Source organism: Nannospalax galili, unplaced genomic scaffold (assembly GCF_000622305.1).
Source record: "Nannospalax galili isolate Female #2095 unplaced genomic scaffold, S.galili_v1.0 scaffold399, whole genome shotgun sequence".
NCBI lineage: Eukaryota > Metazoa > Chordata > Mammalia > Rodentia > Spalacidae > Nannospalax > Nannospalax galili.
The window spans coordinates 1,647,946-1,674,387 of NW_008345053.1; the positions used below are offsets into that span (position 1 = coordinate 1,647,946).

The window sequence follows — 26,442 nt, forward strand, 5'->3', positions numbered from 1 at the left end:
CAGACAGATAGATAGATAGATAGATAGATAGATAGATGATAGATAGAGATAGAGACAGATAAACAGACAGATAAATGATAATAGATAATGGATAAATAATGGTAGATGATAGGTATATTGATAATAGATGGCAGATGATGATGCAGAGAGACAAATATTAAGAAAATGCAACAAAAAAAGAACTGGAAATTTGGTGTTAGGATTATGGGCAATTTTTTTAACATTATAGCATTTTTCAATGGGCTGGAGAGATGACTCAGCAGTTAAGAGCATTGGCTGCTCTTGCAGCAGACCCAGATTTGGTTTTCAGCACCCACATGGCAGCTAAGAACTGTCCTGACTCCAGGTCCAGGGGATCCAGTGCACTCTTCTGACCTCTACTGGCATTGCACAACATGGATACACTTACATGCATATAGCCATACACTCATACACATAAAATAAAAATAATAAATAAAAATATTTTTTAAATTATATCATTTTTCACACTGTCCATGGTGAATTTTAGAAGCTATAATTAAACTATTTTTCTAACTTGACTAGTCACACGTCTGTCTTTTAGAAAGAATGCAGGCAGGTAATAAAAATGATTTCTTAAAACGTCAATAGCCACACTGAAGATTTATTTTCTTCTATATCAGTGGCTCTCAAAATTTGTATTTCAAAATATTTTAGGGTATGATATAGAAATATGAATGTTTGGTTTTGAAAAAGAAAGCCATTTATGACAACACTAACCTGGTAAACGTTTTAAGAAACAAGTGTAACTTTATACTGACACAGACCTACTCACAGAGTAAAAACGTGGGGGCTGGAGGAGACTAGCAGGTGCTTTACACAAAAATGCAAACATTTTTCTCTCTCTACCTCATCTCTAGACACCACCCCATCACTGTTTCTACAGATGCACCTCTAGCTTCTGAGTAGTTTCTATTTGTATTTATGTAAAGTCAAGAACCACATTTCACTGGCTGGAAGAGCTAGAAGAGGAAGACAAATATAATGTACAGTGATGCTTCATTTAAACAAAAGTGATTCCATTGTTATCTGTCCCTCTTCAGCCCAACAGAAAAGATAGAAACAGCTGGAATTTGTGGTATTCGTGAACATAAAGAGCAAAGTAAGTCATAACCAAATACGCTCAAGATGTACAAGCAAGACCTCATGTCCCCCAAGGAACTTTTGAGGACAACAGAAATGTTCATGTGGCACTGTCCAGGACAGCATCCCCTGGCTGCTTGTGGTTACCGAGACCAGTAACACCTGAAGAAATGAGGTTTTAATTCTCCATGCTTAATTTCAGTTTGAAAGCCCCAGGTGGCGATTGGTTAATGTTCCTGTTCAGAGTTGCTTCTCTGAACCACAGAACACAGAAAACTGAGTGGATCTCCTAAGTGCTCCCAACCATGGGATGACTGTTGCAATCCCAGGGCGCATAGGGACTAGAACTTCTCTCTCCGCTCTGTGACAGAGCTCCTGTTGTCATAGCCAATGGCAGGATGCTGAGATGTCTGGATTTTGCAGAGGTCCTCTGTGACCCAGGGAAAGGTTTTTATTCTATGCTTCTCATTCAGTTTTTAGCATATAGTTCACTGTCCTCAACTGATGCTTTTCTATTTCTGCTCTGAGCCTAGTAGTATTCCATCTTCTCTGCCTTCACACTCTTCTCCCTCCTTAGCCTTACTAAGTCAGCGACATCTCAAGGCTGTTGACATGACACTTCTGAAAAGCTTCCATATGTAAATAAGCCTATGAAAACTGCAGTCCTTTTGCCTTTAAAATAAAATATTTATTGATATTTTAGTATTTTCCAGACAAACTTATGAAGGTAAGTGGATAATGAAGACCTACTAAGTGTCAGATACTCTGTTTAGTTCTTTGTGTTCACTTGCTTCTCATAACTTTGAGAGATAGTCAAGATTGGACATGTGATGGTTAATCTTTCTTTTCAACCTGACTGGATTTAAAATCACCATGGAGACACACCTCTGAGTGTGTTTGTGAGGGTGTTTACAGAAAGGTTTGATTCAATATATGCAACTAGCTTCAAGAAAGACTGAGTCGCACCCAAGTGCACCCTAATGCCAACTGTCACTCTAGTTAAGGCTAGAATGTTAACATTGCTTCATTAATTGTGAGAGTACTGTATTAATATGAGATGTTACTAATAGTAAGAGAAAGACTTAAGTGAGGATGCTAGGGAACAAAGAGAGTTTATGGGAGCTCCCTATATTTTCTTTTCAATTTTTCTGCAGCTCTAAAACTACCCTAGTGAGTAAGAATTGTTAATTGCAGTATAATTGAATGGAAGAATAGAAAGTAATGGAATAGTATGAAATGGAATAAAATGAATAGAATAGAATAGAATAGAATAGAATAGAATAGAATAGAATAGAATAGAATAGAATAGAACAGAAGAATAATAGATTAAATCAAAAAGATCTAAGCACACTGAGTCCCTTGAGAATATTGATTCAGGAAACTGGTTTTAGACACCTACACATCAGTATGTGGATATTCACAAACACATCAATGCACTAAGTTACAATACAAATATATGTGTGTGTACATAAATATGCACTTCAATATGTGTTATGCAGAGAAGAAGTTTTAAAAGGGTTTGACAGCTGCATTTTAAGGATTACTATCAAAACCTCTTTGTCACCTGACTGGAAAAAAATTCAGAATTCTAGCAATGACTGCAAACCAATCTCACAGAAGAAGTCTTTCATCCCTAGACTAGTAGGTGTGATGTGTAACTGACATAATGTGTCTGTCTCTGAAAACGATTGCCCACTATAGTGGTAGAATGCTTTATGGAAGTCTCTGAGAGTGGGAAATAAATTTTACCCACAAATGTAAGTAACAGAATGCTTTATGTCAGGACAGCCTCCAGTGCTCCTGATTGGTACGGCAGTACTCGTTTTCCGATCTTAATGAAATGCTGGTAGGAACCTGATTGCTCCTTTTAGTCTGGCACAATGGAATTACAGTCTCTAACAATGTCAGGGCTGCAGTGTAGGAAAGTCTTGAAGAAACCTGTGTTTGATTCTTGCTCTTATCCCCTAGCTCACTCAGGTTCTCAAAATCAATTAATACAAGTCTATTTTTGAACTGAGTCAAGCTTAATATTTTTTCGCATTTATTGATAAAGGAGAGTGTTTGGTGCTTTTGTTTTTGTAATTGGCCAGCTATTATTATTATCATCATCATCATCATCATCATCATCATCATCATCCCTCACATGCACCATGTTCTGGAGTGAAGCACTGTGGCTCTGGGCTGGGAGGACACCATTCTATCTTCTGTCTGTCCTGTGACCTCTTGCTGTTAACACACCTGTTTTTGGCTTCTTCTGCCCACCTCCTTTCTTTGTAGGTCACCAAGGTTACTTGGACTTCACTCCTCCAACTTAAAGGCTCTTTTCCTGTAAATCATAAGATTTAACACACTGAATTTTGCCAGCAGGCAGCTAAACTCGCAGAGCCCTGCAACTCACATCCAGCATGTTCTTACTAACTACCCTCACTGTGCAGCCCTTGTCCTAATTAGCTTTGACCGTCAGCTCGACACAGCCTAGAGTCACCTGAAAAGCAAAACCTCAATTGACGGATCTCCCAGATCAGATTGGCCTGTGGCCATGTCTGTAGGGGATTGTCTTGAATGTTCATTGATGTATGAGGGACCACTGACATATGTGCATAGCATCATTTCCTGGACAGGTGGTCCTGGGTATGTAAGGAAGCTGGCTAAGCATGGGTCTGCGAGGAAACTAGATAGCAGCAGCATCCTCCATGGTATCTGCTGTACTTCCACAGCTGTGAGTTTCTTGGTCAGAGGTAATGCTTCCTCGAACAGCAAGCAGGCCTGGCTTCGAGTTCCCACTTGAGCTCCTGCCCTCATGTCCCCCAGTGATGGATTGTAACCTGTAAGTGGAAATAAACCCTTTTCTCCCCTAAATTGCTTTTGGTCATGATGCTTGTCACAGCAACAGAATGAACCTAGAACACTCAGGAGGGAGAAAAATGGATGCTAGCTTGCAGAGCCCCCAGGATGAAACCTCGCCACACCCTGATGCTGCATCCTTTTCATTTCTCTGTGTTCTTGCCCCTGCATAACCCTTTTGTGATATCAGGCAGCTCTCAACTGCCCATAACCCACAGATCCAGGGGATAAAATGCCCTATCCTTTCCTCCATGGACACCAGCACATATGTGTATATGCACACACTGGGGGTGGGGGGTAAAAATAAATCTTTGGGACTGGAGAGATGGATATGTGGTTTAGAACACTTACTGTTCTTCCAGAGGACCTGGCTTCAGTTCCCAGCACCCACATGGCCGCTAACACCCATCTGTAACTCCAGTTCCAGGGGATCCAGTGCCCTCTCCTGGCCTCTGTGGGCAGTGCATGTACATAGTACACCTACATACATGGAGGCAAAATACTCATACACATAAAATAAAATATTTTAAAATAAATAAATTTTAATTTTTTTTTCAGTGTGGGGATTTGTGCAGATTCTGAACTACCTAATGTTATTAAGAGTTGCTACGACTTAGGAAAGTTCTTCATCACTTAAAGTCAACTTCATTTTTAAAATTTGACTTTGTCCCAACCTCTTAACTCCCTTGTTCCTGAGGCTTACTCTCAGCATTGCTTCCTAGTACCCTGACACTTCAATCTCCTATCCACATTATTTCAATGACTCCCTGTAGCCCTGGGGGTAGAGAGGGGTGTCTGAAGACTGGCACTCAGGGCTTTCCCCAGTCTGGCTCCAAGACCATTTCTCACAACTCAGCCCCGTTTTGTTCTCCCACGGCCTACACAGGGCATCGTCTTCATTTCGATGCTGAGCCCTTGTTTGTGTTTTGCTCCTTCCCCAAGCGCTTCCCTCCCCTGTTGTCTAATGAGCTGTGCTCATGTCAGGTTCTGGCTTGCCTTCCACCACAGATTTCCTTCCTTCTCAGTTTATCTTCTACAAACCTGTGCCATTCCCACTGATCTGAAGTGCCATGGTCTGCAGATGAGGTAGATGGCAGGTAACAGATGTATGTGTATGCATCATATGTGCATACATACAACATTTTATGTCATTTCACTTGTGACATGATTATCTTTTGCCCAGAAGGTAATAAAAACTTCCTAAAGGCTGACAAGCTTCAGACTTCTTTATCCCACCAAGACTTCTCTACTGAGATCCTTTGCAGTGATTAAATACACAGCACAAAGCAGGTGAAAAGTCTCTATTCTTATTTCTAACCTGTGGTCTACAGTTAGACTCCTTTCCCAGGACTTCTTTTTATTTTAAAAGTGAGACATTTTACAAAAGATAATAGCAAAAATACAAAGGAATTGTGTCTAAAAGGAAATTAGAATTTTCTGCAGCTATATAACTCTGTATTGCTTTGTCTCTGAAACATTTGTACGCTTCTGTGATCTAGATTCACCTGAAAAAGAAGTCCTAGCTCATCCATTGTAGATTGGTTTCTAGAGGAAAGAACTCTAATCTATCCCCTCTGACTGTGGCTAAAAAATCTTGTTCTTTGCGGTAATTATGATATTTTTGTCCAGTCCTTCTCGTCAGAAAAAGTTTAGAAGATTTATTCAGAGAAATAATGGGAGTTCTAGGGATAATAGGATCTGGAGGAAAATGTCATATTCAGTTTTATGCAGCACTAAGGAACTGAAAGGGATATTCATCATCTGCAGTGGGCATCCCTAGTTGCAGAATTGAGATGACCTTCCCTACCCTTAATCAGTTTCCATTCTGACTATCTAACCTGACTTTCAATCACCTTGAGGCGACATGAGGCCTTCAGCATAGTGCCTGTGGACCCTTCAGCTCCTCCCAGACCCTGCTGTGTGCCTGTGAGTTCAGAGCCAACTTACCCCAAACTGAGGCACACATTCTGATGCCTTAAAAGGGAAAGCCAGGCTGAACATAATTAAGTCCAATTTTCTTTCCCTGTTAATTTCTTATGTTCTCTTTCTTTGTCTCCATTGTGATGAATTGGTTTCTTTATTCTGTTTGCTGCAGACAACTTGTTGAGCAGACTTGCTGTTCACTTGACGAAGTGGTGTTTCTCTGTGATTGCTCTTTCCAATGAGGACCTTAACTTCTGCAGGCTAGGGTTTACCTTATGCTGGATGGCATTGCTTTTGTTTTATTACGGATGGATGGATGGATGGATGGATGGATGGATGGATGGATGGATGGCTGGATGGATGGATGGATGGATGGACGGATGGATAGATGGATGGATGGATGGATAAGTGGATGGATGGATGAGTGGATGGATGGATGGATGGATAAACTGATTGTATATGTGTGTAGAGGTCAGAGGAAGCCAACATGGGTGGGTGGGTGGATGGATGGATGGATGGATGGATGAGTGGATGGATGGACTGATTGTATATGTGTGTAGGTGTGCTAGCACCACAACATATGTGTAGAGGTCAGAGGAAGCCAACTTGTAGGAATCGGTTCACTGTTCTCACCATGTGGGTCAGAGATTGAACTCAGATGGTCAGACTGGGCAGCAAGTGCCTTTACCTGCTGAGCCGTCTCACCAGCTTGCTGAATAACATTGTCAAGAGTACTGAAATTCATTGTTGTTAAATTTGAAGAAGGTTCAAAGACTGAATTTTCTTCGAAGTGTTCACATCTTGACTTATGCCTATCACACAAGTCTAGCTAGATTAGAGAGGGGTACACTGAGCAATTTCTACAATGAGTGTGCCATTTTGCATTTCTTCCCATAGTGTGGGAAAGTTTTACTTGGTTGACAGTCTTACCAGCATTGATGTGGTTGCTTCACCTGGAGACATTCATTTTTAATATTTTATTTATTTTATGAGACTTTCATACGTGCATACAATATATATTTACATATTCCATTCTGTTCCAACTCCTCCCTCACTTTCCCATCCTTTCCCAACTTTGTGTCCTCTTTTTACAACTCATCAAGTCTATTTTGCATCGCCCATGTATTCAACGGTGTGAGACCATCCACTGGAATGTGGTAGACCTACCAAGGGCCACACCATTAGAGAAAACGGACTCCTCCAACTCCAGAAGCTGCCAGCTGTCAGTAGCTCCTCAGCTAGCTCCTCCCCACTCCAGGCTAAAGTACTGACGGGCTTGATCCCCTGCAGATCTTGTGCAGGTAACGTCATGGATGCAACAGTCCTGTCATGTCCAGAAAACACTGCTTCACTCCAGTCCTCCCTGACCCCTGGCTCTCATAGTCCTTTTGCTTCCCTCTTCCATGATGGTCTCTGAGGCTTGGGAAGCACTGTAAAACAGACATCCCATTTGTGGATAGCACACTAGGGCCATTCTAATGGGCTGAGAATTATCTTGTTGCAGTTTTAGTTTACCTTTCCCTAATGACTGGTTTTTTCTGTGTATTAGTCAGTGTTCTCCAAAGAAACAGAACCAGTAGACTGAATATATATGTATAGGGATTTATCAGCTTAGCTCACCGGATACAGTCTGAGTAGTCCAACAATGGCTGCGCCACACTGGAGAGGCTGAGAATCCATAGTCGCTCAGTCCACAAGGCTGGATGTCTCAGGAGTCCCAATCTAGCACTGAAGGTCTGACGAATTTCAAAAGATCAGCTAGTCTTCAGTCTACAGCAGCAAGACGAACTCACCAGCAAAAGAGAAGGCAAGCAGCAAGAAGCCAAGTGTTCTCCTCTGCTGTGGCCTTTTATAGGGGCTGCCATCAGAGGGTAACACCCACATTTAGGGCATGTCTTCCAGCTTCAAATGATCCAATCAAGAAGATCTCTCTCATTTCAGTTAATCCCAGATCCAGTCAAGTTGACACCCAGGATTACCATCACAGTCTGTCATCTTTATGGGATTATGGCATTCCTCAGTCTCTGATCACCATTTCTTCAAGTCATCAAGGCAGCCAGATTCTGCTCCAGTTTTTTCTACCCACTGTGCAGAAATTGCTCCAGAATAAAGAAGCCCAGATATGTTTTCCATTTCTCATTTTTCATACTCCTCCATCCCTACCCTCTGAAACACTTATTTAATATATTTATATAGTTTATAGGGCTATTGGGGGAGCATGCACATTATATTTTACCTGCCTACTCTACTGTGACTATAAGTGGAAAGCTGAGTTGATTTTAGAACTTTCTAGGTTTGTTTATTTTATTGAACATCAAATCTAGAAAGCTCGGATCATACCATATGGAAGAACGCTATAACCATGGCTTACTCTGTGGTAGTTAGAGAAAGAAAAAGGAAAACATCTGCCTTGTTCAGGGAATTCGGTAAAATGACGGTGACTGCGAAAGCCAGTCAGACAATGGCAAGCAGTGTTAGTAACACTAAGCATGTACTGGTGCAGGAAATGGTTTCCAATGCAGCCTCCACACTGACATTATGAGAGTTAATATTGTCAGCTTGACAGGATCTACAGTCACCTGAGAGACAACTCTCTGGGCATGTCTGTGAGGGATTTTCAAGGTCAGGCTAACAGAAGTGAGAAGAACCACCCCAAGATTTGTGAAAGGATTATGACGTCCAAATATATGAATATATGTAAGGATTATTAAAAAGGTCTGAGTTAAATGGGTGATTTAATATCTAAAGAGGCATTAACATCCAAAATATGAGTTTACTAATTCATTTCCCTAGAGTTTCATCTTCATTTATATTTTTTTATTTTTACTTGTAGTCATTGCAATCTGTGTCATTTTGCTTCTGTTTGGATTTCTTTGGGGGCTGTTGAGATATAATTTTACATATTTCATAGTGTTTGAAAATTAGTGTAGTTTGATTAGGGAAGAATCACACAAACTTAGGTCTAAATCATGCCGTTAACTACAGTGTTAAGTGGATTGGCTGTTTAAAATAATGTGTCTTCATTTGTAAGTAATGGCAATGCTTCCTGCGGTAGTTGAAATGTGGTGAATTATACCACGTGGGAAATGATGACGTCCCACCCTCTGTCTGCTTCTCTCTAACTTTAGCTACTATATTAATGACTTTTCTCATGGCAATGATAAAATGCCCTGACAAAGGTAACTTAAGAGAGAAAGGGTCTATCCCAGCTTATGGTTCAAGAGGAAGTCCATCGTGGTGGGAAAGACATGACAGAAGGAGCAGGAAGCAGCTGCTCTCGTCTCATCCACAGTCAGGAAGCAGACAGTGATTGAGGCTACTTGGCCGATAATGATGAATGGGTGTTCGACTGGTTGTCCTTCAGTTCATGTTAGGGTGATTAGGTCTCCACCTCACTTAACCCAATCAAGATAATCCCTCACAGACATGCACAGAGGCATATCTCCTGGATGGTTCTAGCTCCTGTCAAGGTGACAATTGATACTAACCATCACACTTACCAACTTTCCCATTGCAGACTACTTCAACTGAATCTGTTACAAAATGTACTGGAGCCTTCATTTCATTCCAGAATTTATATGCCAAGAGACCAATTGTCAGTTAAATAAGAGACCTTCAGTCTGGGAAGCAAGATCTGGATTAGTTTGCAAAGCTCTGAGGTTAGACCTATTGACCTGAAGAATTTCCTCAAGTGCCCACACAACCAGTTAAAAAATACACTTGAGATAAGTATTTTTCCATAAGTTAGAATGCTATATATAGTCCAATTGCTTTTGAAATGCCTCCTTAAGTCTCTATCTCTCTGTCTCCTGTCTCTCTCTGTCTCTCTGTCTCTGTCTGTCTCTGTCTGTCTCTCTTGCATGCGCACATGCACAAAATGTAGTTTCTCAAGACATTTTGATTTGTTTTTCTGCTTCTTTGATTTGGTTTCTGGTAATACCTTAGCTTAATCTTCAGTTAAAATCTACCCAAGAATAACAAGCTTGCTTCCTGTGAAAGGATCGTCTCTGAAGCACATGCAGAATGAGATGGTTCCCAGAAGTTGTCTATCTGGGTGTGCTGCCATTTGGGCTCTGTCTGTCTCACACTAGTGTTTGTTTTATAGGTATTATTGCTCAGGGTTGCCTGGAAATTGGTTTCTATCTTGAGGGAATGTGCATCAGGAACTGCCTTTTAAAGCAGTCACTCTTCTTTAAAGCCAGAATAATCCCTGCTGTGATATAGGGTATCAGAAAGCCCATAACAAGCATACAGTTTCTTGATTGGAAAAGTATCAACAGTACAAAATTATATCCTCTTTCAGGAGGGCAAGGCAATTTGGAGGGGGTATCAAAAGATTTTCTCATCTCTTTCCTTCATGATGATAAGTTGAAATGAGAAAGAAATATTCTAAACAGTTTTACTTCAAGAATTTAAAAGAATTAAAGATGAGGCAGGTGGGGGAGGGGGTGGAGAGTCTCAGCAGTTGCCCAGCTTTGCTTCTCACCCCCTAGAGGATCCTGTGGGCTCCTTAGATGCTTTTATTTTTCTTTTTCTTATATAAGACAAAACTTCTTGCTTTTTATCACTAAATGGACTTTGCCCATGGCCATGCCACTCTCCACTGTCACCTGTTACCAATGAGGACTGGCCTCTTTGACCATCTGATAGGCGTATCCAGCCTTTGACCCTGCGACATGATGTTGTCATCTACAGTGTTTACACATGAGAATTATGCAGTTGAATTACAAAAGCAATCGCAAAAAGACGTCTTCACTTTTTAAGTAAGTTTATGATTTTGTGTTAAGCCATATCCGTAGCTATCCTGGGATCCATGCTGCACACTGGCTGCAGGTGTGACACATCTGGGGCTCTTATCTTTAACACAGCCCCTTGCACCCATAGGCTATGATAGCTACTAAAGTACCAAGAATAAACAGGTAGAAGTAGCAGGAACACCAAAAGGCTCACATGGGTCAATGTAGACTTCAGTATGAGCTTGGGGATTACAGTTCGATTCACACAGAAAAACCATTTTTTCAGTTGTCATTGGACAGTAAGGTCAGCAGACATGTCTGCCAAATGGCTGTTACTAGAACTCACAAAGTCAGATGTGGACCTCTTGACCTCGTGTGCCTTAAAGGAAATGGAAACGGGAAGAGTTAGGGTACAGACAGACACCAGAGCATACTCTCCAGCACACCTGTGCAGCAGGGTGCTTGCTAACACGAAATAAGACAGCGACTTTCACAGCCATGCTCATGCCTCATTGTGACATTTGGACATACTGGGATAAATCTCCGCACATGAAATAAATCACTCAACGAAGATTCCATCTCCCCAGTGTAGGGATCCGGGTATCCTAGAGGCTCTTCTGTCCTGTTTTAGGTTTATTTACTCTTTCTGTATTTGTTTGGTTTTCTGCTTCATGGTTACATAGTACCTAGTTTCTTTCTACAAGGAAAGATTAGCAAACAGCAAGATCCTTGACACACCAGGTTGGTTGGGTTGGGCTGGCAATCCTACCTGACAGAAGAAGAAAAAAGAGGAAGGCAAAGCCTTCAGTCCACAAACGTCCAAGCTGGAATCGTGGGTGCAATATATTCCTGTTGACTAACAAGAATGGAATCTGATAACAACCATTGTTGCTTTTAGGTGCTTGGGATTGAACTCAAGGCTCATGCCTGCTAAGCAAGCACTCTATCGCCAAGCCACATCCCTAGTTTTCTAACTCTTAACCATAGCTTTTTAAATTTTAAGAGAGAATCTTGCTTAAGTTGTTTGGGCTGCTTTTGAATTTATTCTGCAGTCCAGCCAAGGCTTGAATTTGTGATCCTCCTGCATCAGCTCCCCAAGTAGCTGGGGTTACTCATATATATAACCAGGCTTAGCTTCCAATCTGTTTCATTGAGTTACTCTCATGAGTCAGAGATGACCCATTGTCTTCTTTATTTAGAAGTATTTCTATTTTTATGTTATGACCCTTTCACTTTCTGTTACATGGTAAAATCAAGTTAAGAATACATTAGTTTCTAAAGAGGACTGTGATGGGTTTGCATGAGAAATCTCCCCCATAGGCTCCAAGCATTTGAACATTCAGTCAGTTGATGATCAGGTTTGGGGAAAGTTATGGAACCTTTAGGAGGTGTGGCTTTGCTGGAGGAAGTGTGTCACTGGAGGCCGGCTTTGAGAGTTCAAAGCCTTCTCCTATTTCCAGATTCTCTCTTCCTGTGTATGCTTAGATATTTGCACACTCAGCTTTCTGCCCCTGTGGCTTCTACCTACAAAGCCTTGCCACCATGATGGAATCCAATCCTTCTAGAACCATAAGCAAAATAAACTTTTCCGTCTATAGGTTGCATTGGTCATAGCAACGGAAGAGTAACCAATATGGGGTCGATCCTAAGCTCACACAATGATTCTAAAAATATTATTTATCTTTAACACTATGAAAATCAAACATATGAAACAGAACTGGTACCCTGCTAAGTTTGTAAGTGTAGTGTCTGTAGTTTGAATATATAACAGAATGGTAGCAGCTCCTCTTCTCCTTATCATCACCAAAAAATAATCAGACCTAGAGAAAACTGAGTACCATATTGCTTGCTCAGTAACCACATGGGTAAATTAATGAGTGATTTTTCTATATCAAGGACTTTGTGGTGATTTTCCCTTTTTCTCTTTGTGCCTAATGATATAAATATAACATAAAAGCACTCAAAAATTACAACTTTTTCAATGCATCCTCTTAAAAGGAATATTCTGAAATCGCTCTCTCTCTCTCTCTCTCTCTCTCTCTCTCTCTCTCATAGCTCTTAAGTAAACCTAAATCAGACTACTTGGATGAATGCTGTATGAATGTGAGATAGATTAAAAAGATTCACAGACAGATGATAGGTTGATTCATATATAAATGAAGATAGATACATAAATACACAGATGACAAATGGATTCATAGATACATAGACAATAGATTGATAAATTGATGAGATAAATGATTGATAGAAAATACATAGACACAGATCTTCATGCTTGTGAGGCAAGCACTTTACAGACTGAGCCATCTCTCCAGCACCCTCCCCACCTATAATGGCTTTTAATAGGGAAATATCTGGTCAATTCCTGCTTGGATCATTTTGAAAACAATAAAACTTTTAATAATGGATGGTGTTCACTTATACATTGTTTGAACAAACACTCTGAGTGCAGGCTTTGTTGAAGGATTGTCATTGAGGTGTTGAGTTTAGGAGAAAAGGACATAAAATGAACAATTGCCAATATCAAAGCAATTTTATCCATTTCCAATCTGAATGGACTTTCTGCTTGGTCTGCTCCCCTGAGCAGGAATCGTAGACTACATTCTTGGTGACCGGCATACAAATTCCCACCCAGTCTATCTCCCAATCTCTCTTCACTGTTAGGAGCAAAGAGAAATTTGGCAGACTAGATATCAGCAGTGGCATTATTATATGGTTACTTTTGTGTCAGTAAATGTCCCCACTTTTTGTATCTGTGTGAGTCACCAAGAAAAATCAGTTGATACAGATGAATTTTCAGGCAGAGCATCAGAAGAATTGCATGTCTGACTAGAGAGCATTTAACTAAACATTTCTATCTCTGCTCAGACATAGATGACCTCGCTTTTCAGCAATCAGTAATGTAAACCCAGATATTTATTTGAACTGTAGCAAAAAGACGTTTTTCTCCTAATGACTTAAGGTTTTCTTTTAGCCAGTGCACTCTGTCCCTCACATTTTAACCTCCCAAGAGCAGTGCATGCTTACATTTACCACTGCAAGAGATCATCAAAGTGGCACAGGATGGGCTTCTTCAGAAAAGTCATCCTTGGAAATACAGTGCTGTGATCTTGATCACAATCTAGAATGAAGCCAATAAATTCAAACCACAATAAAGCTCAATGGAAATAATCATCCAAGTCAGCATCCCGGGAATAGGACACAGTCATCCAAGTCAGCATCCTGATATAAGACACAGTCATCCAAATCAGCATCCCGGTATAAGACACAGTCATCCAAGTCAGCATCCCTATATAAGACACAGTCATCCAAGTCAGCATCCCAGGTAGAGGATGCAATCGATATTTATTTTATACTGATGACAATTTTTATGTTTAATATAAAATTTTAATTTTCTATGATTCATACTAGGGGAAAAAGTTCATGTATTTTCTTTAAAATCACAAAATTATTCTCATGATATTCAGGCAACTGAAAGTAATAAAAATATATGAACTTAGTGATGGGGAATTGTTACAATGGCTAGCTTTATTGACAACTTGCCACAGTGTGGAATCACTGGAAAGGGAGTCTCTTGGCAAGTTGCCTTCATCGGGGGGGCAGTGGACATGCCTGTGAGAGGTTTGTCTTCATTGACGTAATTGAGGGCTGAAGTGTGCTGCCCCATGTCATGGGCTGAGCCCTGAGCTGTGTAAAGGGTAAAGAAAAGCCAGCTGTGCTGAAGAAGCAAAGACCAGGCAGCCATGTAACAAGGATCCCCTGTTGACTCCCTCTGCTTTTCAGTGCGGATGTGATGCTTTAAATTCCTGCCTTGACTTCCCTACAGTAACGAACCCTGTCCCCAAGTGAGCCAAACAGACCCTTTCCTCCTTTTGTGGCTTTTAATCAGGACATTTGTCACAGCAACAGAGAATCAACACCTGAAAAATAGCTGCCACCTTTACCCTGAATCGTTTGCATCAGGACAACTAAGAGCATCCACGGCTCGAACTTACTCAAACCACAGTCTACGAAGAGCCATCCTGCTCTAAAGAAGATGTTGACCTTTGAAGCTTTCTCTTAAATATTTATTTTGGTACAGAACTGGGGATAAAACACACACACACACACACACACACACACACACACACACACGCATTTCAGAGCAGAGCTTCTTCGTGAGATGCCTTTGTGTCTCCTCTGGGATTTGAGATGGGCTGGCCCCCTGTGTACATCCTCTCCATGAGGGATGGAGCAGGAATGAGGCCACAGACTCTTTTCATGCCATTTTAGAAATTTCTTTGAAAGGATTCAGGCAGACATGGCTCTTGCATTTCAGAGTTGTACACTGGGACGGGCAAAGCTTTTCAAATAATATAAAACTGTATTTTTTTCTACATTCCTTCTGTCCCTGAGTGTCTGGGCTCAGGATAAAAGAAGATTAGAATCTTTGTAAAATCCATCCAACAGCCACCACCTGGAACAGCTAGTATGGGGTTGGGGAGACTCATGGTTCTGAAATGAACCTGCGATGAACGTCCTTCATCTTGTATTTTCTGATGCATTTTTCATGTGCCCTTAACTCCCTTTAATCAGAGAGGTTCCTTGAAAGTGAAACACAATTGGTTTGGGCTCATTACAATAATCTAATGCAAAATGCAAATTTATTTCTCTGTATTATAATACAGACACATCATAAACACTTAATACTGAGTTGACTGTGAAGATTTGTGTTGTTTATATTCATACATCAAAGGGCTCAATGATGTCCTTGTTTATTAGTAGATATTTACTGTTACATAAAACTTCCTTACCCTGCCATTTCTCTGATATCTTAACTCTTGAGAGTAACCAAAAAATGTGTACATTCAGCATTGTCCATATTCAGACCATATTTACTAAACTTCAGTAAATATTTGTGAATGAGTGAATGAATAATTCAGAACATTTTCTTATTTTAAACACAAGCAAATGAAATTATCCCACAGCTAGGAACTGACTTCACCACTGAACTAGATGCATGAAATAATGAGCAATAAAAATGATAATTCATCAGATTAGAAATGTATCTCGCACGCTCTGCTGAGCCAAAGAGATAGGCATCATTTTTTAAATGATTTGGACAAAGTCAAAGGGCCTAAAATGCTAATAATTTGTTAAGCCACTCATTTTGGCTCTGTTAAGGCACAGATCCTACACTACGTTCTCTACCAATGTGGCAATCATTCAGATCCGTTTTCTGGACTTGGGAGATGGCTCAGTGGATAAAGTCCTTGCCCTGTGTCCTAGTTTGTTCTTCATTGCTGTGACAAAATACTCTGACCACTTCAATCATTCAGATCCCTTTTCTGGACTTGGGAGATGGCTCAGTGGATAAAGTCCTTGCCTTGTGTCCTAGTTTGTTCTTCATTGCTGTGACAAAATACTCTGACCACTACCAACTTGGGGAGGAAAGGGTTTATTTATCTTACATGCACTGGGTCACAGTTCATCAGGGAGCCCAAGGTAGGAACCCAGGGCAGGAACCTAGAAGCAGGAGCTGGAGCACAGACCATGGAGGATTGCTGCTTACTAGCTTGCTCCTCTGGCCCCTGCTCAGCCTGCTTTCTTATGCAGCACCGGCCCACCTGCCCAGGGTGCCCTCCCACATCACACAACAATCAAGAAGGTACCTCACAGACATAGCCACAGGCCAGTTCAATGGAGGCAGTTCCCCAGTTGAGGCTCCTTCAACCCAGGTGTGTTAGGTTGACACTAAAGCTATGCAGCACAACTTGTCAACTTGACACACAAACACATCACTATTAAACCATAACCTTTCCAGTTCTCATCCCCAAGATACGATGTTACTATCACAACATAAGACAATACAAAGAAGAATCGGGCACACCTAAGCAAAACCAAAGTCCAGCAAAGTAGCTCAAGGCTAGACATCTGGGATTCACTCAAGCAAAACTCACATCATTAGACAGAAAAAAGCACAGCAGAGACCCAAAAGTTCAGTGCCTTGCTACAATGGGAGGAAGATAACCCACACCTACTATGCCCTCCAAGGCTCAGGGACTTTTGTGGAAGAGGTTGGCAGAAAGAACATAAGAGCGAGAGGAATGGGTGGAGTGTTAACAGGAAGTGTCCTCCAACCACTATGCAGCAGGCTATAGTCACACCTATTTCACACACACATCAAGGAGTCGAGGGAGGAGTCAGTTATCCTTCCCACCCAATCAGTCGACCTTAGCTGCATGTGGGTGAGGGGCAAAGAATATATATATCCTGCTTCCAGCTTGAGATAGAGGCTCGGGTCCCCTCTGTGTGCTGACCCTGAGGAAATACCTCCCAGAAGACTTCACCACAGTGATGCTGGTCTCTTGTTACTTATAGCTGATTTTTCAGCCCCAGCTAACCAGCATCAATTGTCCCAGTAAAGCAAAGGTTTTGCTTCAGGTTCTGGTCTCTTCTTAATCACAACTGATTCTTCAGCCCCAGCCAACCAGAACCCACAGATTCTCAATCCAAAATCTCACACAAACAGCCCTGATAGTCTCTGCTTCCCTTTGGAGCTTTACAAGCCAGGCCTCCATCATCCACAACTCTTTCAGCATAACTGTTCCAAGCTCCACCGCAACAAACTCTAAGCACGCAATGGCTTTTCCAGCCCAAAGTTCTGAATGTTTCCACAGTCCTCCCCAAAACACCAAGGTCAGCCTGTCACAGCAATACCTCACTCTCTGATACCAATTTCTGTCCTGGTTTGTTCTTCATTTCCGTGACAAAACACTCTGACCAATACCAACTTGGGGAGGAAAGGTTTTATTCAGCTTACATCTCCCGGGTCACAGTTAATCTGGGAGCCCAAGGTAGGAACTCAGAGCAGTAACCTGGAAGCAGGAGCTGGAGCACAGGCCAGGGAGGAATGCTGCTTACTGGCTTGCTCCCCTGGCCCCTGCTCAACCTGCTTTCTTTATGCAACACAGGCCCACCTGCCCAGGGGTGGCACCACCCACAGTGGGCTGGACCCTCCCACATCACTCAACAATCAAAAAGGTGTCTCACAGACATGGCCACAGGCCAGTTCAATGGAGGCAGTTCCCCAGTTGAGTCTCCCTCAACCCGGGCGTGTCAAGTTGACACTAGAGCTATCCAGTACACCCTGTAAGCATGAGGATCAGAGCTCAGAAGGCCAAAACCCTTGTAAAAGTCAGACAAGTATGGGAGCTGCCTGTAATCTCAGCACCTGGGAGGCAGAGATGGAGGATCCATGGAACAAGCCGACTGGCTAGACTAGCTGGAATTCCTGAGCTCTGGGTCCAGCAAGAGACCCTGCCTCAATAAATAAAGTGGAGAATCATCAAGGAAGAGACTCCAAGTCAACTTTAGGCTCGTATGCACACCGTGCCACATGTGCACATATGCATACACACACACACACACACACACACACACACACATGCATGTGCCAAAAAGGTACTTTTCATTGCTTGTTTGTTCCTGAACTATTACAAAAATGTTCTAATGAAAGAATTTTACTAGAGTCATGTGGATTAGCATCAGCAATGAAAAGCTATCTCATATACCCTAGTCTGCTGTAGGAGCAGGTGCACCCCAAACAACTGAATAGTTTCTGATGTTGTTCACTTAAGTACTGCTTATCTATATCTAGATCCTTCCCATTAACTTAAAAACACTATTTTGTTTTTCTTTTCCCTGAAATATTTACCAAACTGGTTTTTAGCAAAGGTTTAATGACTTCTTTTTAATCTTATTCAAACAACATTTTACATACTATGTATGGCACTAAAACTAGTCAAACCTGTTAAACATATTATGTTAATAGATTTGTATGTGGGTCCATCTTCCTGTAAGACATATTATGATATGTCCATGTGTCTGTGTTTTCAAAGTACTGTCCTACAGTAATAGTGTAGTGGAGATGGTATAAACTTTATATCCAATAGCTCTAGTCTGACGCTAATTAAAACATACTATTGGGGCCTGGGGATGTAGCCCTGTTGGTAAAATGTTTGCCTAGCATATATGAGGCCCCTGGATTCCATCCCCAATACCACATAGATGGGACGTAGTGGTACACACCTGTAATCCCAGTACTAGAGAGGTTGAGGCAGGAACATTGAAAGGTCAAGGTCATCCCTGGCTGCAGAGTGAGTTTGCAGCCAGCCTGAACTGTGTGTAAGAGCCTCTCCCAAAAATAAATGCAGAATTAAATTAAAATAAAGTCAAAACATACTGCTAGCTCGCCATATTTCTTGGTTCCTCTTAGCCTTCGTTGATTGGATCTTAGTGAAATGAGTGAGGCCTGTCTTACTGTTGAACGGGCACACCTGAACATGTTAAGACTCAAAAAAGGCCATCTGTATGTATGTGGGATCGTCTTACTGTTGAACGGGCAGAGGAAGACCACACCTGAACATGTTAAGACTCAAAAAAGGCCATCTGTATGTATGTGGGATTTGCTGAATGCTTCATGGATTAACTTTAGGGTACAGAAAGTAAAGGAAAAACGGTATCCACAGAGAGTGGCATGCCGAACTGTAGGTCACATTTCTTTGACCCTCAAGACTGAGGGCAACCATCTAGATCTCCACTGCTACCAGCCAGGGAGCTCGTGGTGGGCCCGGAGCCTTTGCTTTCTACATTCCTAAAGGCAGTGCACACTTTGGAAGTCCCGACCAGTGATATATCTGAAGAAAAGTTTGGCATTTTGGTGGTGTTAGGGGCTCCTCCTGGGAATTTAATTGATGGGAGATTGTCCCTGGTACTGGTGAAGCGTGCAGGTGGCTTTACTGAGACAGCCTTGCTGTCTCGGGCTCTCCCCAACGAAAAGACTCCTGTGTCCCTGTTCACACATTCCCAGATTTTATTTGTGCCCAGTCCAGACTTGGAATGCGTGCTTAATAGCTGAGGAAGGAGCAGGTGAGTGGGAACAACTGAGACTCAAGTTTTAATAGAAACATCTTTAAACTTTTAAGAATAACATTTTGCCATTAAAATTTTTATAGAGAATGTTCAGTTGGTTTTATTTGGAAGTCTGACTATATATCCTTTCCTATATTCTGCCTAAAATTTTAAAGTTAAGACATAGGGTTTTGGGGATTTTTTTGTTTTGCCTTGCTTTTGTTTTTTTCATGTTTATAGACCATTGGACCCGGTTTTCTTATTATTTAAATTTGTATTACTTTCTTAAGACTCTCTTACTGCAATATTATAAAAGCGTTTTAAATTCCTGAGAATTGTAGATTTGTTTTTGATTGTTTATTTTATTTACCATATAACTAAATCCATGTGAGAGAGTAACGTGGTGGTACTTCAGACCTGGCTAGAGAGCAAGGGAACTTAACAGCTCTTTAAATTTTCTTTTTCTATTTTTATTTTTATGTGTATGAGTGTATTGCCTGCATGTGTGTAAGTGCACCCACATCGTGCAATGCCCGCAGAAGACAGAAGAGGGTATTGGATCCCCTGGAACGTGAATTGGTTGTTAACTATCATGTGGGTTCTGGGATTCGAACCCAGGTCTTCTGCAAGAACAGCCAGTGCTCTTAACCACTGAACCATCTCTCCAGCCTCAGAACATGGCAACTCTTGATGACGCAAGTATTATAAAGTCTTCACATTAGTTTAGGAGTGTTAAATTAATAGTTGTCTTATTCTCTTGGTTCTGATATTCAGATGAAAAAAAGTATCACTATGAGAAATACTATGAGAAATTCACTATTGATTAAGTCTCTATTAAAGAGTCCTATAAAATGGATGAAAGGCAAGAAGTTGCAGGGTAATAGTTAAAAGTAGGTAAGTCCATATATGTGCATGTGTGTGTGTGTGTGTGTGTGTGTGTGTGTGTGTGTGTAGAAACTGTGAATTAAAATAATAAAATTCTTTCCATGGTAGTTCAGGTAATAACAGCAATTAAAGTGAAAGTATGATTTGATTGAATGTTAACTATCTTGTTGAGAAATACAGAATGAGATGTTTCTCATGTTTTTCTGGGAAGGATTCTTTATTGAAATGTCACAGTTTAAGACGTGATAGGAATGCTGAATAATGAAATGTTAATGGAGCCTATGCTGCCTTGGTTTGGAGCATACCCTTTACATGCTAAAGTTCTCCATGCGAGTTTAGGTCATGCAAATATTTGCAAAGTGGGGTGACAAAATGAAACTGGCAAGAAAAATGTAAATTTCTCTAATTAGAGTATTTTTAATAAGTGTGAAGAGAATTATAAAATTTCAGGGCTCATGAATGTATATTTTGACCTATTATGTATATGTGGTATATACGTGTGTGCATGCATGTATATGCACACATGTGTAAAGGTGCTATGCCTGTATGTGCATTTGGAGGCCAGAGGCTGACTCTGGGTCCTCTGTCGCTCTCCACATTATTTTGGGGACAGTCTTTCATTGAATCTAGAACTCACTGTTGCTGCCAGACCAGTTGACCCCAAAGCCCCCAGGATCCTCATATTTTCACTCATGTGCACCCAGTGCTGGAGTTGCAGGTGCACACTGCCACATGCTGCTTTTTACATGTGTGCTAGAGATATGAATTGAGGTCCTCGTGCTTGTGAGGTGGGCTCTTTACCTGCTGAGCCATCACCACAGTACAAATTTAATTAGATAATGCTGCACATCCCAAAACATGAAATTGCGCCCCAAATTTAGCAAGCCTTCTTGAAGTAAGGATTTCCTGTTCCTCATCAGCACGTCACCTGTCTTTCTTTCATGATTGTTTCCTCTTCCTAAGTGGTCCTAACACTGGTATTTACTGACTTCACATAGCCTGTGTCTAACATCCCTTTAGACACCAAGTCATACCAGCAAGTGAGACATGAAAGTCGATACCCTTGTAGAGACTTCATTCTACCAAGGGGAGAGGGAAGTCTAGAGGGTCCTGTGTAAAAATACAGAATATAGGGGAAGGATTTCTGGAGTTACCTGACTGGGGAAGATTCAGGAAAGTTCCATGCTGTCAAATATCAATTCAAGGCAAGCTTGCCCAAGGAGATCAGGCAGTGTGGGGAGAGCAAAGACCCCTAGGAGGCACCCCTGCCTCCGAGTCATAAGCCCCTGGGACACAGGAAAAGTGTCACCTGCCTCTCAGAGGGAAAGAATTCTTGGGGGGCCTTCGGTCACCTTCAGAGCTCATACATGTACACTTTCACACCACCCAGAATCCCATGAATTCACATTCCGATTTCTTTCTCCAACTTAATATAAAAAAAAGAAAGTGTGGGGGATATAGACTAATTGAAATTCTTAATTTTGTCTTTGCTAAGCAAATAATCATCACAAAGCGTTGCATTAGCATAAATTAAGATTTCATGCAGAAGTACATACTCATCTTAAGGAAAGAAATTACTTAAAGATAGGATTGTATTTCTGAAAACTAATTGTCCCTTACCCAGAAATTTATAAAGAATGATTTCCTGTGTGCTCTGGGGCTAGAGAGCCCTTTAAAAGGTTGTTTGTATTTATAAAAGTTCAATATATTTGTGTGACAGGTAGTGACTGGAAACATTAAAATACATATTTATTTCTAATTTGTCTGCTTGCAACAAAGCACTTAAGCATGAAGACAGGAACACAGAGGGTTAGGAAGATATTGCAGAGCTGTGGAGATTCTGAGGCTGATGTGTGGATCCCAGCTGAGGGTCAGAGGAAGACCCGTGGCTAGCCAGTGTTGTCCAGGATCATGGGGCTTCAGAGGTAACCTCCTGTGGAAAACTTCTCGGGGTTCTTGAAAGCGGCTACCGATGGAGGTCCCATGCTGCTGGAGGGATTTGCTTTGAAGGTGAAGAAGTGAAGCAGCAAGTCCTCCAACACCATAGCCATGAGGGTATGCTTGTGATTTCCCAGAAACAGTTGTCAGAGACTGTGAGATGTGTAAGGAGAGGTGCTGGTAAGTCCCATGAAGAACTGTCAAAGCTTCAGTTCTAAGATCCTTTTCATTTAATGTGATGGATATACTTCTGAGTCTGATCTAGGAATTGATCCTTGTCCAACATTTTATTAAAACATCCTCTTTATTCTTCCAAAAGAGAAAGAAATTATTTTAAAGGTTAGAGACCACAAGCTCTTCCTCGTTTAACTGAGAGCCATAGGTAATAAAGTCTATGCATTTGGTTTAATTTAAACAAAATGTCAGCCTGAGATAGCAAGTGCTATGCAATTATCTGCAGACAGATTAGAGTGACATTAAGCTATGTCCCCTGTGTCTGCCTAGGGATTCGTCATAGAGTAATTGATCCAATTTTACACTTTAAATACTCTTCCTCAGGAGAAGATGGCCAATCACAAGTCTTAAGAATTCTGAATGTTTGATGTGGCATTAACCTTTTGTCTTCAATCCTGCTATATTAGATGTGGGCATAAATACTGGATGGAATGTCTAGCTACACATCTGATTTGAAATGGAATGTCCACTTTCACCTCAGTGTTCACAATCCCCAAAGGTGTACTAAAAAACGATTTCTCCTAATGACCAAGTGTCTGGAAAGATCAACTGTAAAGCTGAGGATTCCAAAAGTCCTTATCTGAGTGGGTTTTAAAAAATATTTTATTTACTATTTTTATTTTATGTATATGAGTATATTGCCTGAATGTAGGTAAGTGTACCTATGTCATGCAGTGCCCGCAGAGGTCAGAAGAGGGAGTTGGATCCCCTGGAACTGGAGTTACAGATGGTTGTTAGCACCATGTGGGTGCTGGAAATTGAATCTGGGTCCTCTGCAATGACAGCCAGTACTCTTAACCACTGAGTCATCTCTCCAACCCTATCTCAATGTTTTGACAAGGATCCTGAGACAAGAGACTTCAGGGAACCCAAGGCTCTTAATGAATTAGTGATTTTAAATGTCACCTGTGTCTTATGTCAGCTCTCTGGATGATTTCCTTAAAATCTTTTCCTTTCTTGAACCTAAAAGTTAGTTTCAGGTCAGCTAGGTTGCCTCATAGATAAAGGCACTTGCCACCAAGCCTGATGACCTAAGTTCAATTCCCAGAGTTCACATGGTGGAAGGAGGGAACCAACTCTAGCGAGCTGTGCTCTGCACACATGCACTGTGGCACACACATGTACACACACACAAAAAGTAATAAAGTAAAATTTACAAAATTAAAATTAGTCTCACTTTCAGACATCTCATGAAAAACAGTAATATCTACAAACTAAATATTCAGGGGCTGGAATCAGCCCGTCAGGGAGCTAAAGGGCTACCTCTCCTTTGAAGCAATCAACCTTGTTAGTGATGATTTTCTTTAGAATTTTGCACATGTGCGAACCCCACTTTTCTGCAGGGCAGAGCTGAAGAGAATTAAGGTCCAAAGATCAACACTGGCAGCTTAAGATCTGGCTGGAGATCTTTGGTATAGAAAAACATGAAAGAGCTGTGGTTGGTTACAACGCAGACAATGAGCTCTCCTTAAAGAAAGCACTGAGGTGAAATTCTGCATTCGGCTGGTTTGAAACTCGGCCATCTATCCTCAGCAGGAGCATGGAGAGATGACAGTACTGTCCTGCAGCCCTGTTCCCAGCCGCTGATTCCACTATGCGTAGACTGGTTCTGTAGCTCAGGAGGAAAGTCTGAGGTGATCACAAAAGTGAGGAACAAGAACATTTATTACAGCAGACATGCTTCCCAGGAGGAAATTCACCAACCCTTAAACTCATGAATGGCTGTTTGAAAGTTCTGTTTGTTCTTTGGGCCCAGGACAAGGAAGATTTGAGGAGTTTCTCAAAGATTAAGTTTGGGAAACATTAAGTAAGAACTAAAGAGATTTCAACATTTCATTGTTACGAGTTGGGCTGAGGAGAAGGTGAATCTCGTGTTTGATTTGGCTCGGTACATTAGGGGCTAAGATCGAGTCTCATATTTCTCAACTATTTCTATGAATTTATTCACGTAATCCAGAATACACACCTTAGGTCCACTAAGAAGTAGGAAATCAGATTGTGGCTTTGTTTACATTTTTATTCTGTCTCACTCACGCTGTTTGTCCCCCGTCTCCTCACACAGCTTTGTAGGAAAAGTATTGTAATCATTGCCATTGCCTCTAGATAAAATTATCTGCATGGTTCAAATATGAACACGTTTTCTCTTCTTCTTGTTCCCATGATTATTATAGTTCTTCGTCTTTTCAGTGTTATGGATTAAATTGGTGAAACTCCAAAAGTCTTATATTGAAGCCCTGTCCTCCAGCATGATGTATTTGAATGTAGGACTTTTAGGAGACAAGGAACGTCAAAGAATGTCATGTGAATAGTATGCTGGTATGATAGGTCCAGAAGACATAAGAAAAGAGATCTCTTTTCTCTCCACATGTAAAAGCCATGTGAGGTGGTAGATTTTTGCAAGGCAAGGTGAAAGTTCTTACCAGGAACTAGATTGCCTAGAACCTTCATCTTGGGCTACCTAGCCTCCAGAATTTTGGAAATTAAATATCTGTTCTCTGAGCCAGTTTATTACTTTTCTCATTGCTGTGACCTAACATCTGACAAGAAACACTTAAAGAAGGAGAGGTTTATTGGGGTTCATAATTTGAGTGAGAACTGCCCACCATGGTAGTGGAACATGTGGATGAGTCTTCTCATATCTTTGTAGACCAGGAGGAAGAGACTAGACAGGAAGAGCGGCTGGATACAAAGCCCTAATACCCACCCCCAGACAATCAGTTCCTCCAGCAAGGCTCCAGCTCTTAAAGTTTCCATGACCTCTACTAGCTGGAGACCAAGGTTCAAATGCCTGAGCCCCACTGAGCTCATCTTACATTCAGACCATAACAGCCACCCAGTGGCATTTAGTTATGAGAGCTCAGTCTCCTGGAGAGTTTTACTGTTGCAATTTCATTAGTGCAAATGGTTTAACTAGAAAAGTCCTTTGAAATAAAAGGAGTCTTTCCTTAGGAGCATCGTTATAGAAGTTGGGACAGAAGGACTCAGGAGACAGGGGCAGGGTGAAGACACTGAGAAAGGCACGAGGCTAGCCCATACTGCTTCTGCGTCTCCTTATGGTTGAAAGAGAAGGTTTGGGTCCTGTAATGTAAGGGGTGTGAACATGTTTCTATTTGGACTCGTTTGATGTTTTGATAAGATTAGATTGGGTGATAAACTTACAGGGCTCCCTTCAACTTCACACCTGATGGGACCGATTTTGTTAATATGACTAGAAGATGAACGATAGAAATCTGTATTTTAGGAAGATCATTTCCAGCCCTTTCTCACATAGTAATAATTATTATCTATAGTATACAGCGGGCCTTGTGTATTTATATGACATGCAGCTCTCAGACTTTTCAGATCATATGATAGCTACAGAGTTTTTAAACGTTAAGAACAAAAATATCAATAATCAGAAACTTGAAGTCAGACTTGGTGATCTAGGCCTGTAGTCCCAGATCCTTGAAACTCTTGGCCAGGAAGATCATGAACGGGCTGCCCAAGCTACACATCAATTTCAAGGCCAGCCTAGGCAATGTAGTGAGATATTGTGTCAAAACATTTAAAAAGGCTGTGGGTAGGAGATGGAGGGGTGTCTCAGCAGTTAGGAATACCTACTGCTCTTACAGAGAAACTAAGCTCAGTTCTCACACACCCACATCAGTCCAGCAGTTCACAACTGCCTATAACTCCCTCTCCAGGTGATCCAGCACCTCTGGCCTCCACAGAAACCTTCACTTACATGCACATATCCACACACAGACACACATCACATAATTTAAAATAAATCTTTTTAAATGGGGGCGTGGGGATATGGCTCAATATTAGAGCATTTACCTAGGGTGTGGGAGTTACTAGGGTCCACCATCAGCATTGCCAAAGGGAAAATTGATTGAAAGCTATAGAA

The 26,442-nt window shown here is 41.3% G+C and overlaps 2 protein-coding genes across 4 annotated transcripts in view; both read left to right on the plus strand.

Moving 5' to 3' along the window:
• Chrm3 (cholinergic receptor muscarinic 3) overlaps window positions 1-26,442 on the plus strand; it is a 366,971-nt gene that overhangs the window by 101,916 nt on the left and 238,613 nt on the right. The gene's annotated exons all lie outside the window — the stretch shown is intronic.
• Zmynd11 (zinc finger MYND-type containing 11) overlaps window positions 1-26,442 on the plus strand; it is a 581,274-nt gene that overhangs the window by 101,872 nt on the left and 452,960 nt on the right. The window lies entirely within an intron of this gene.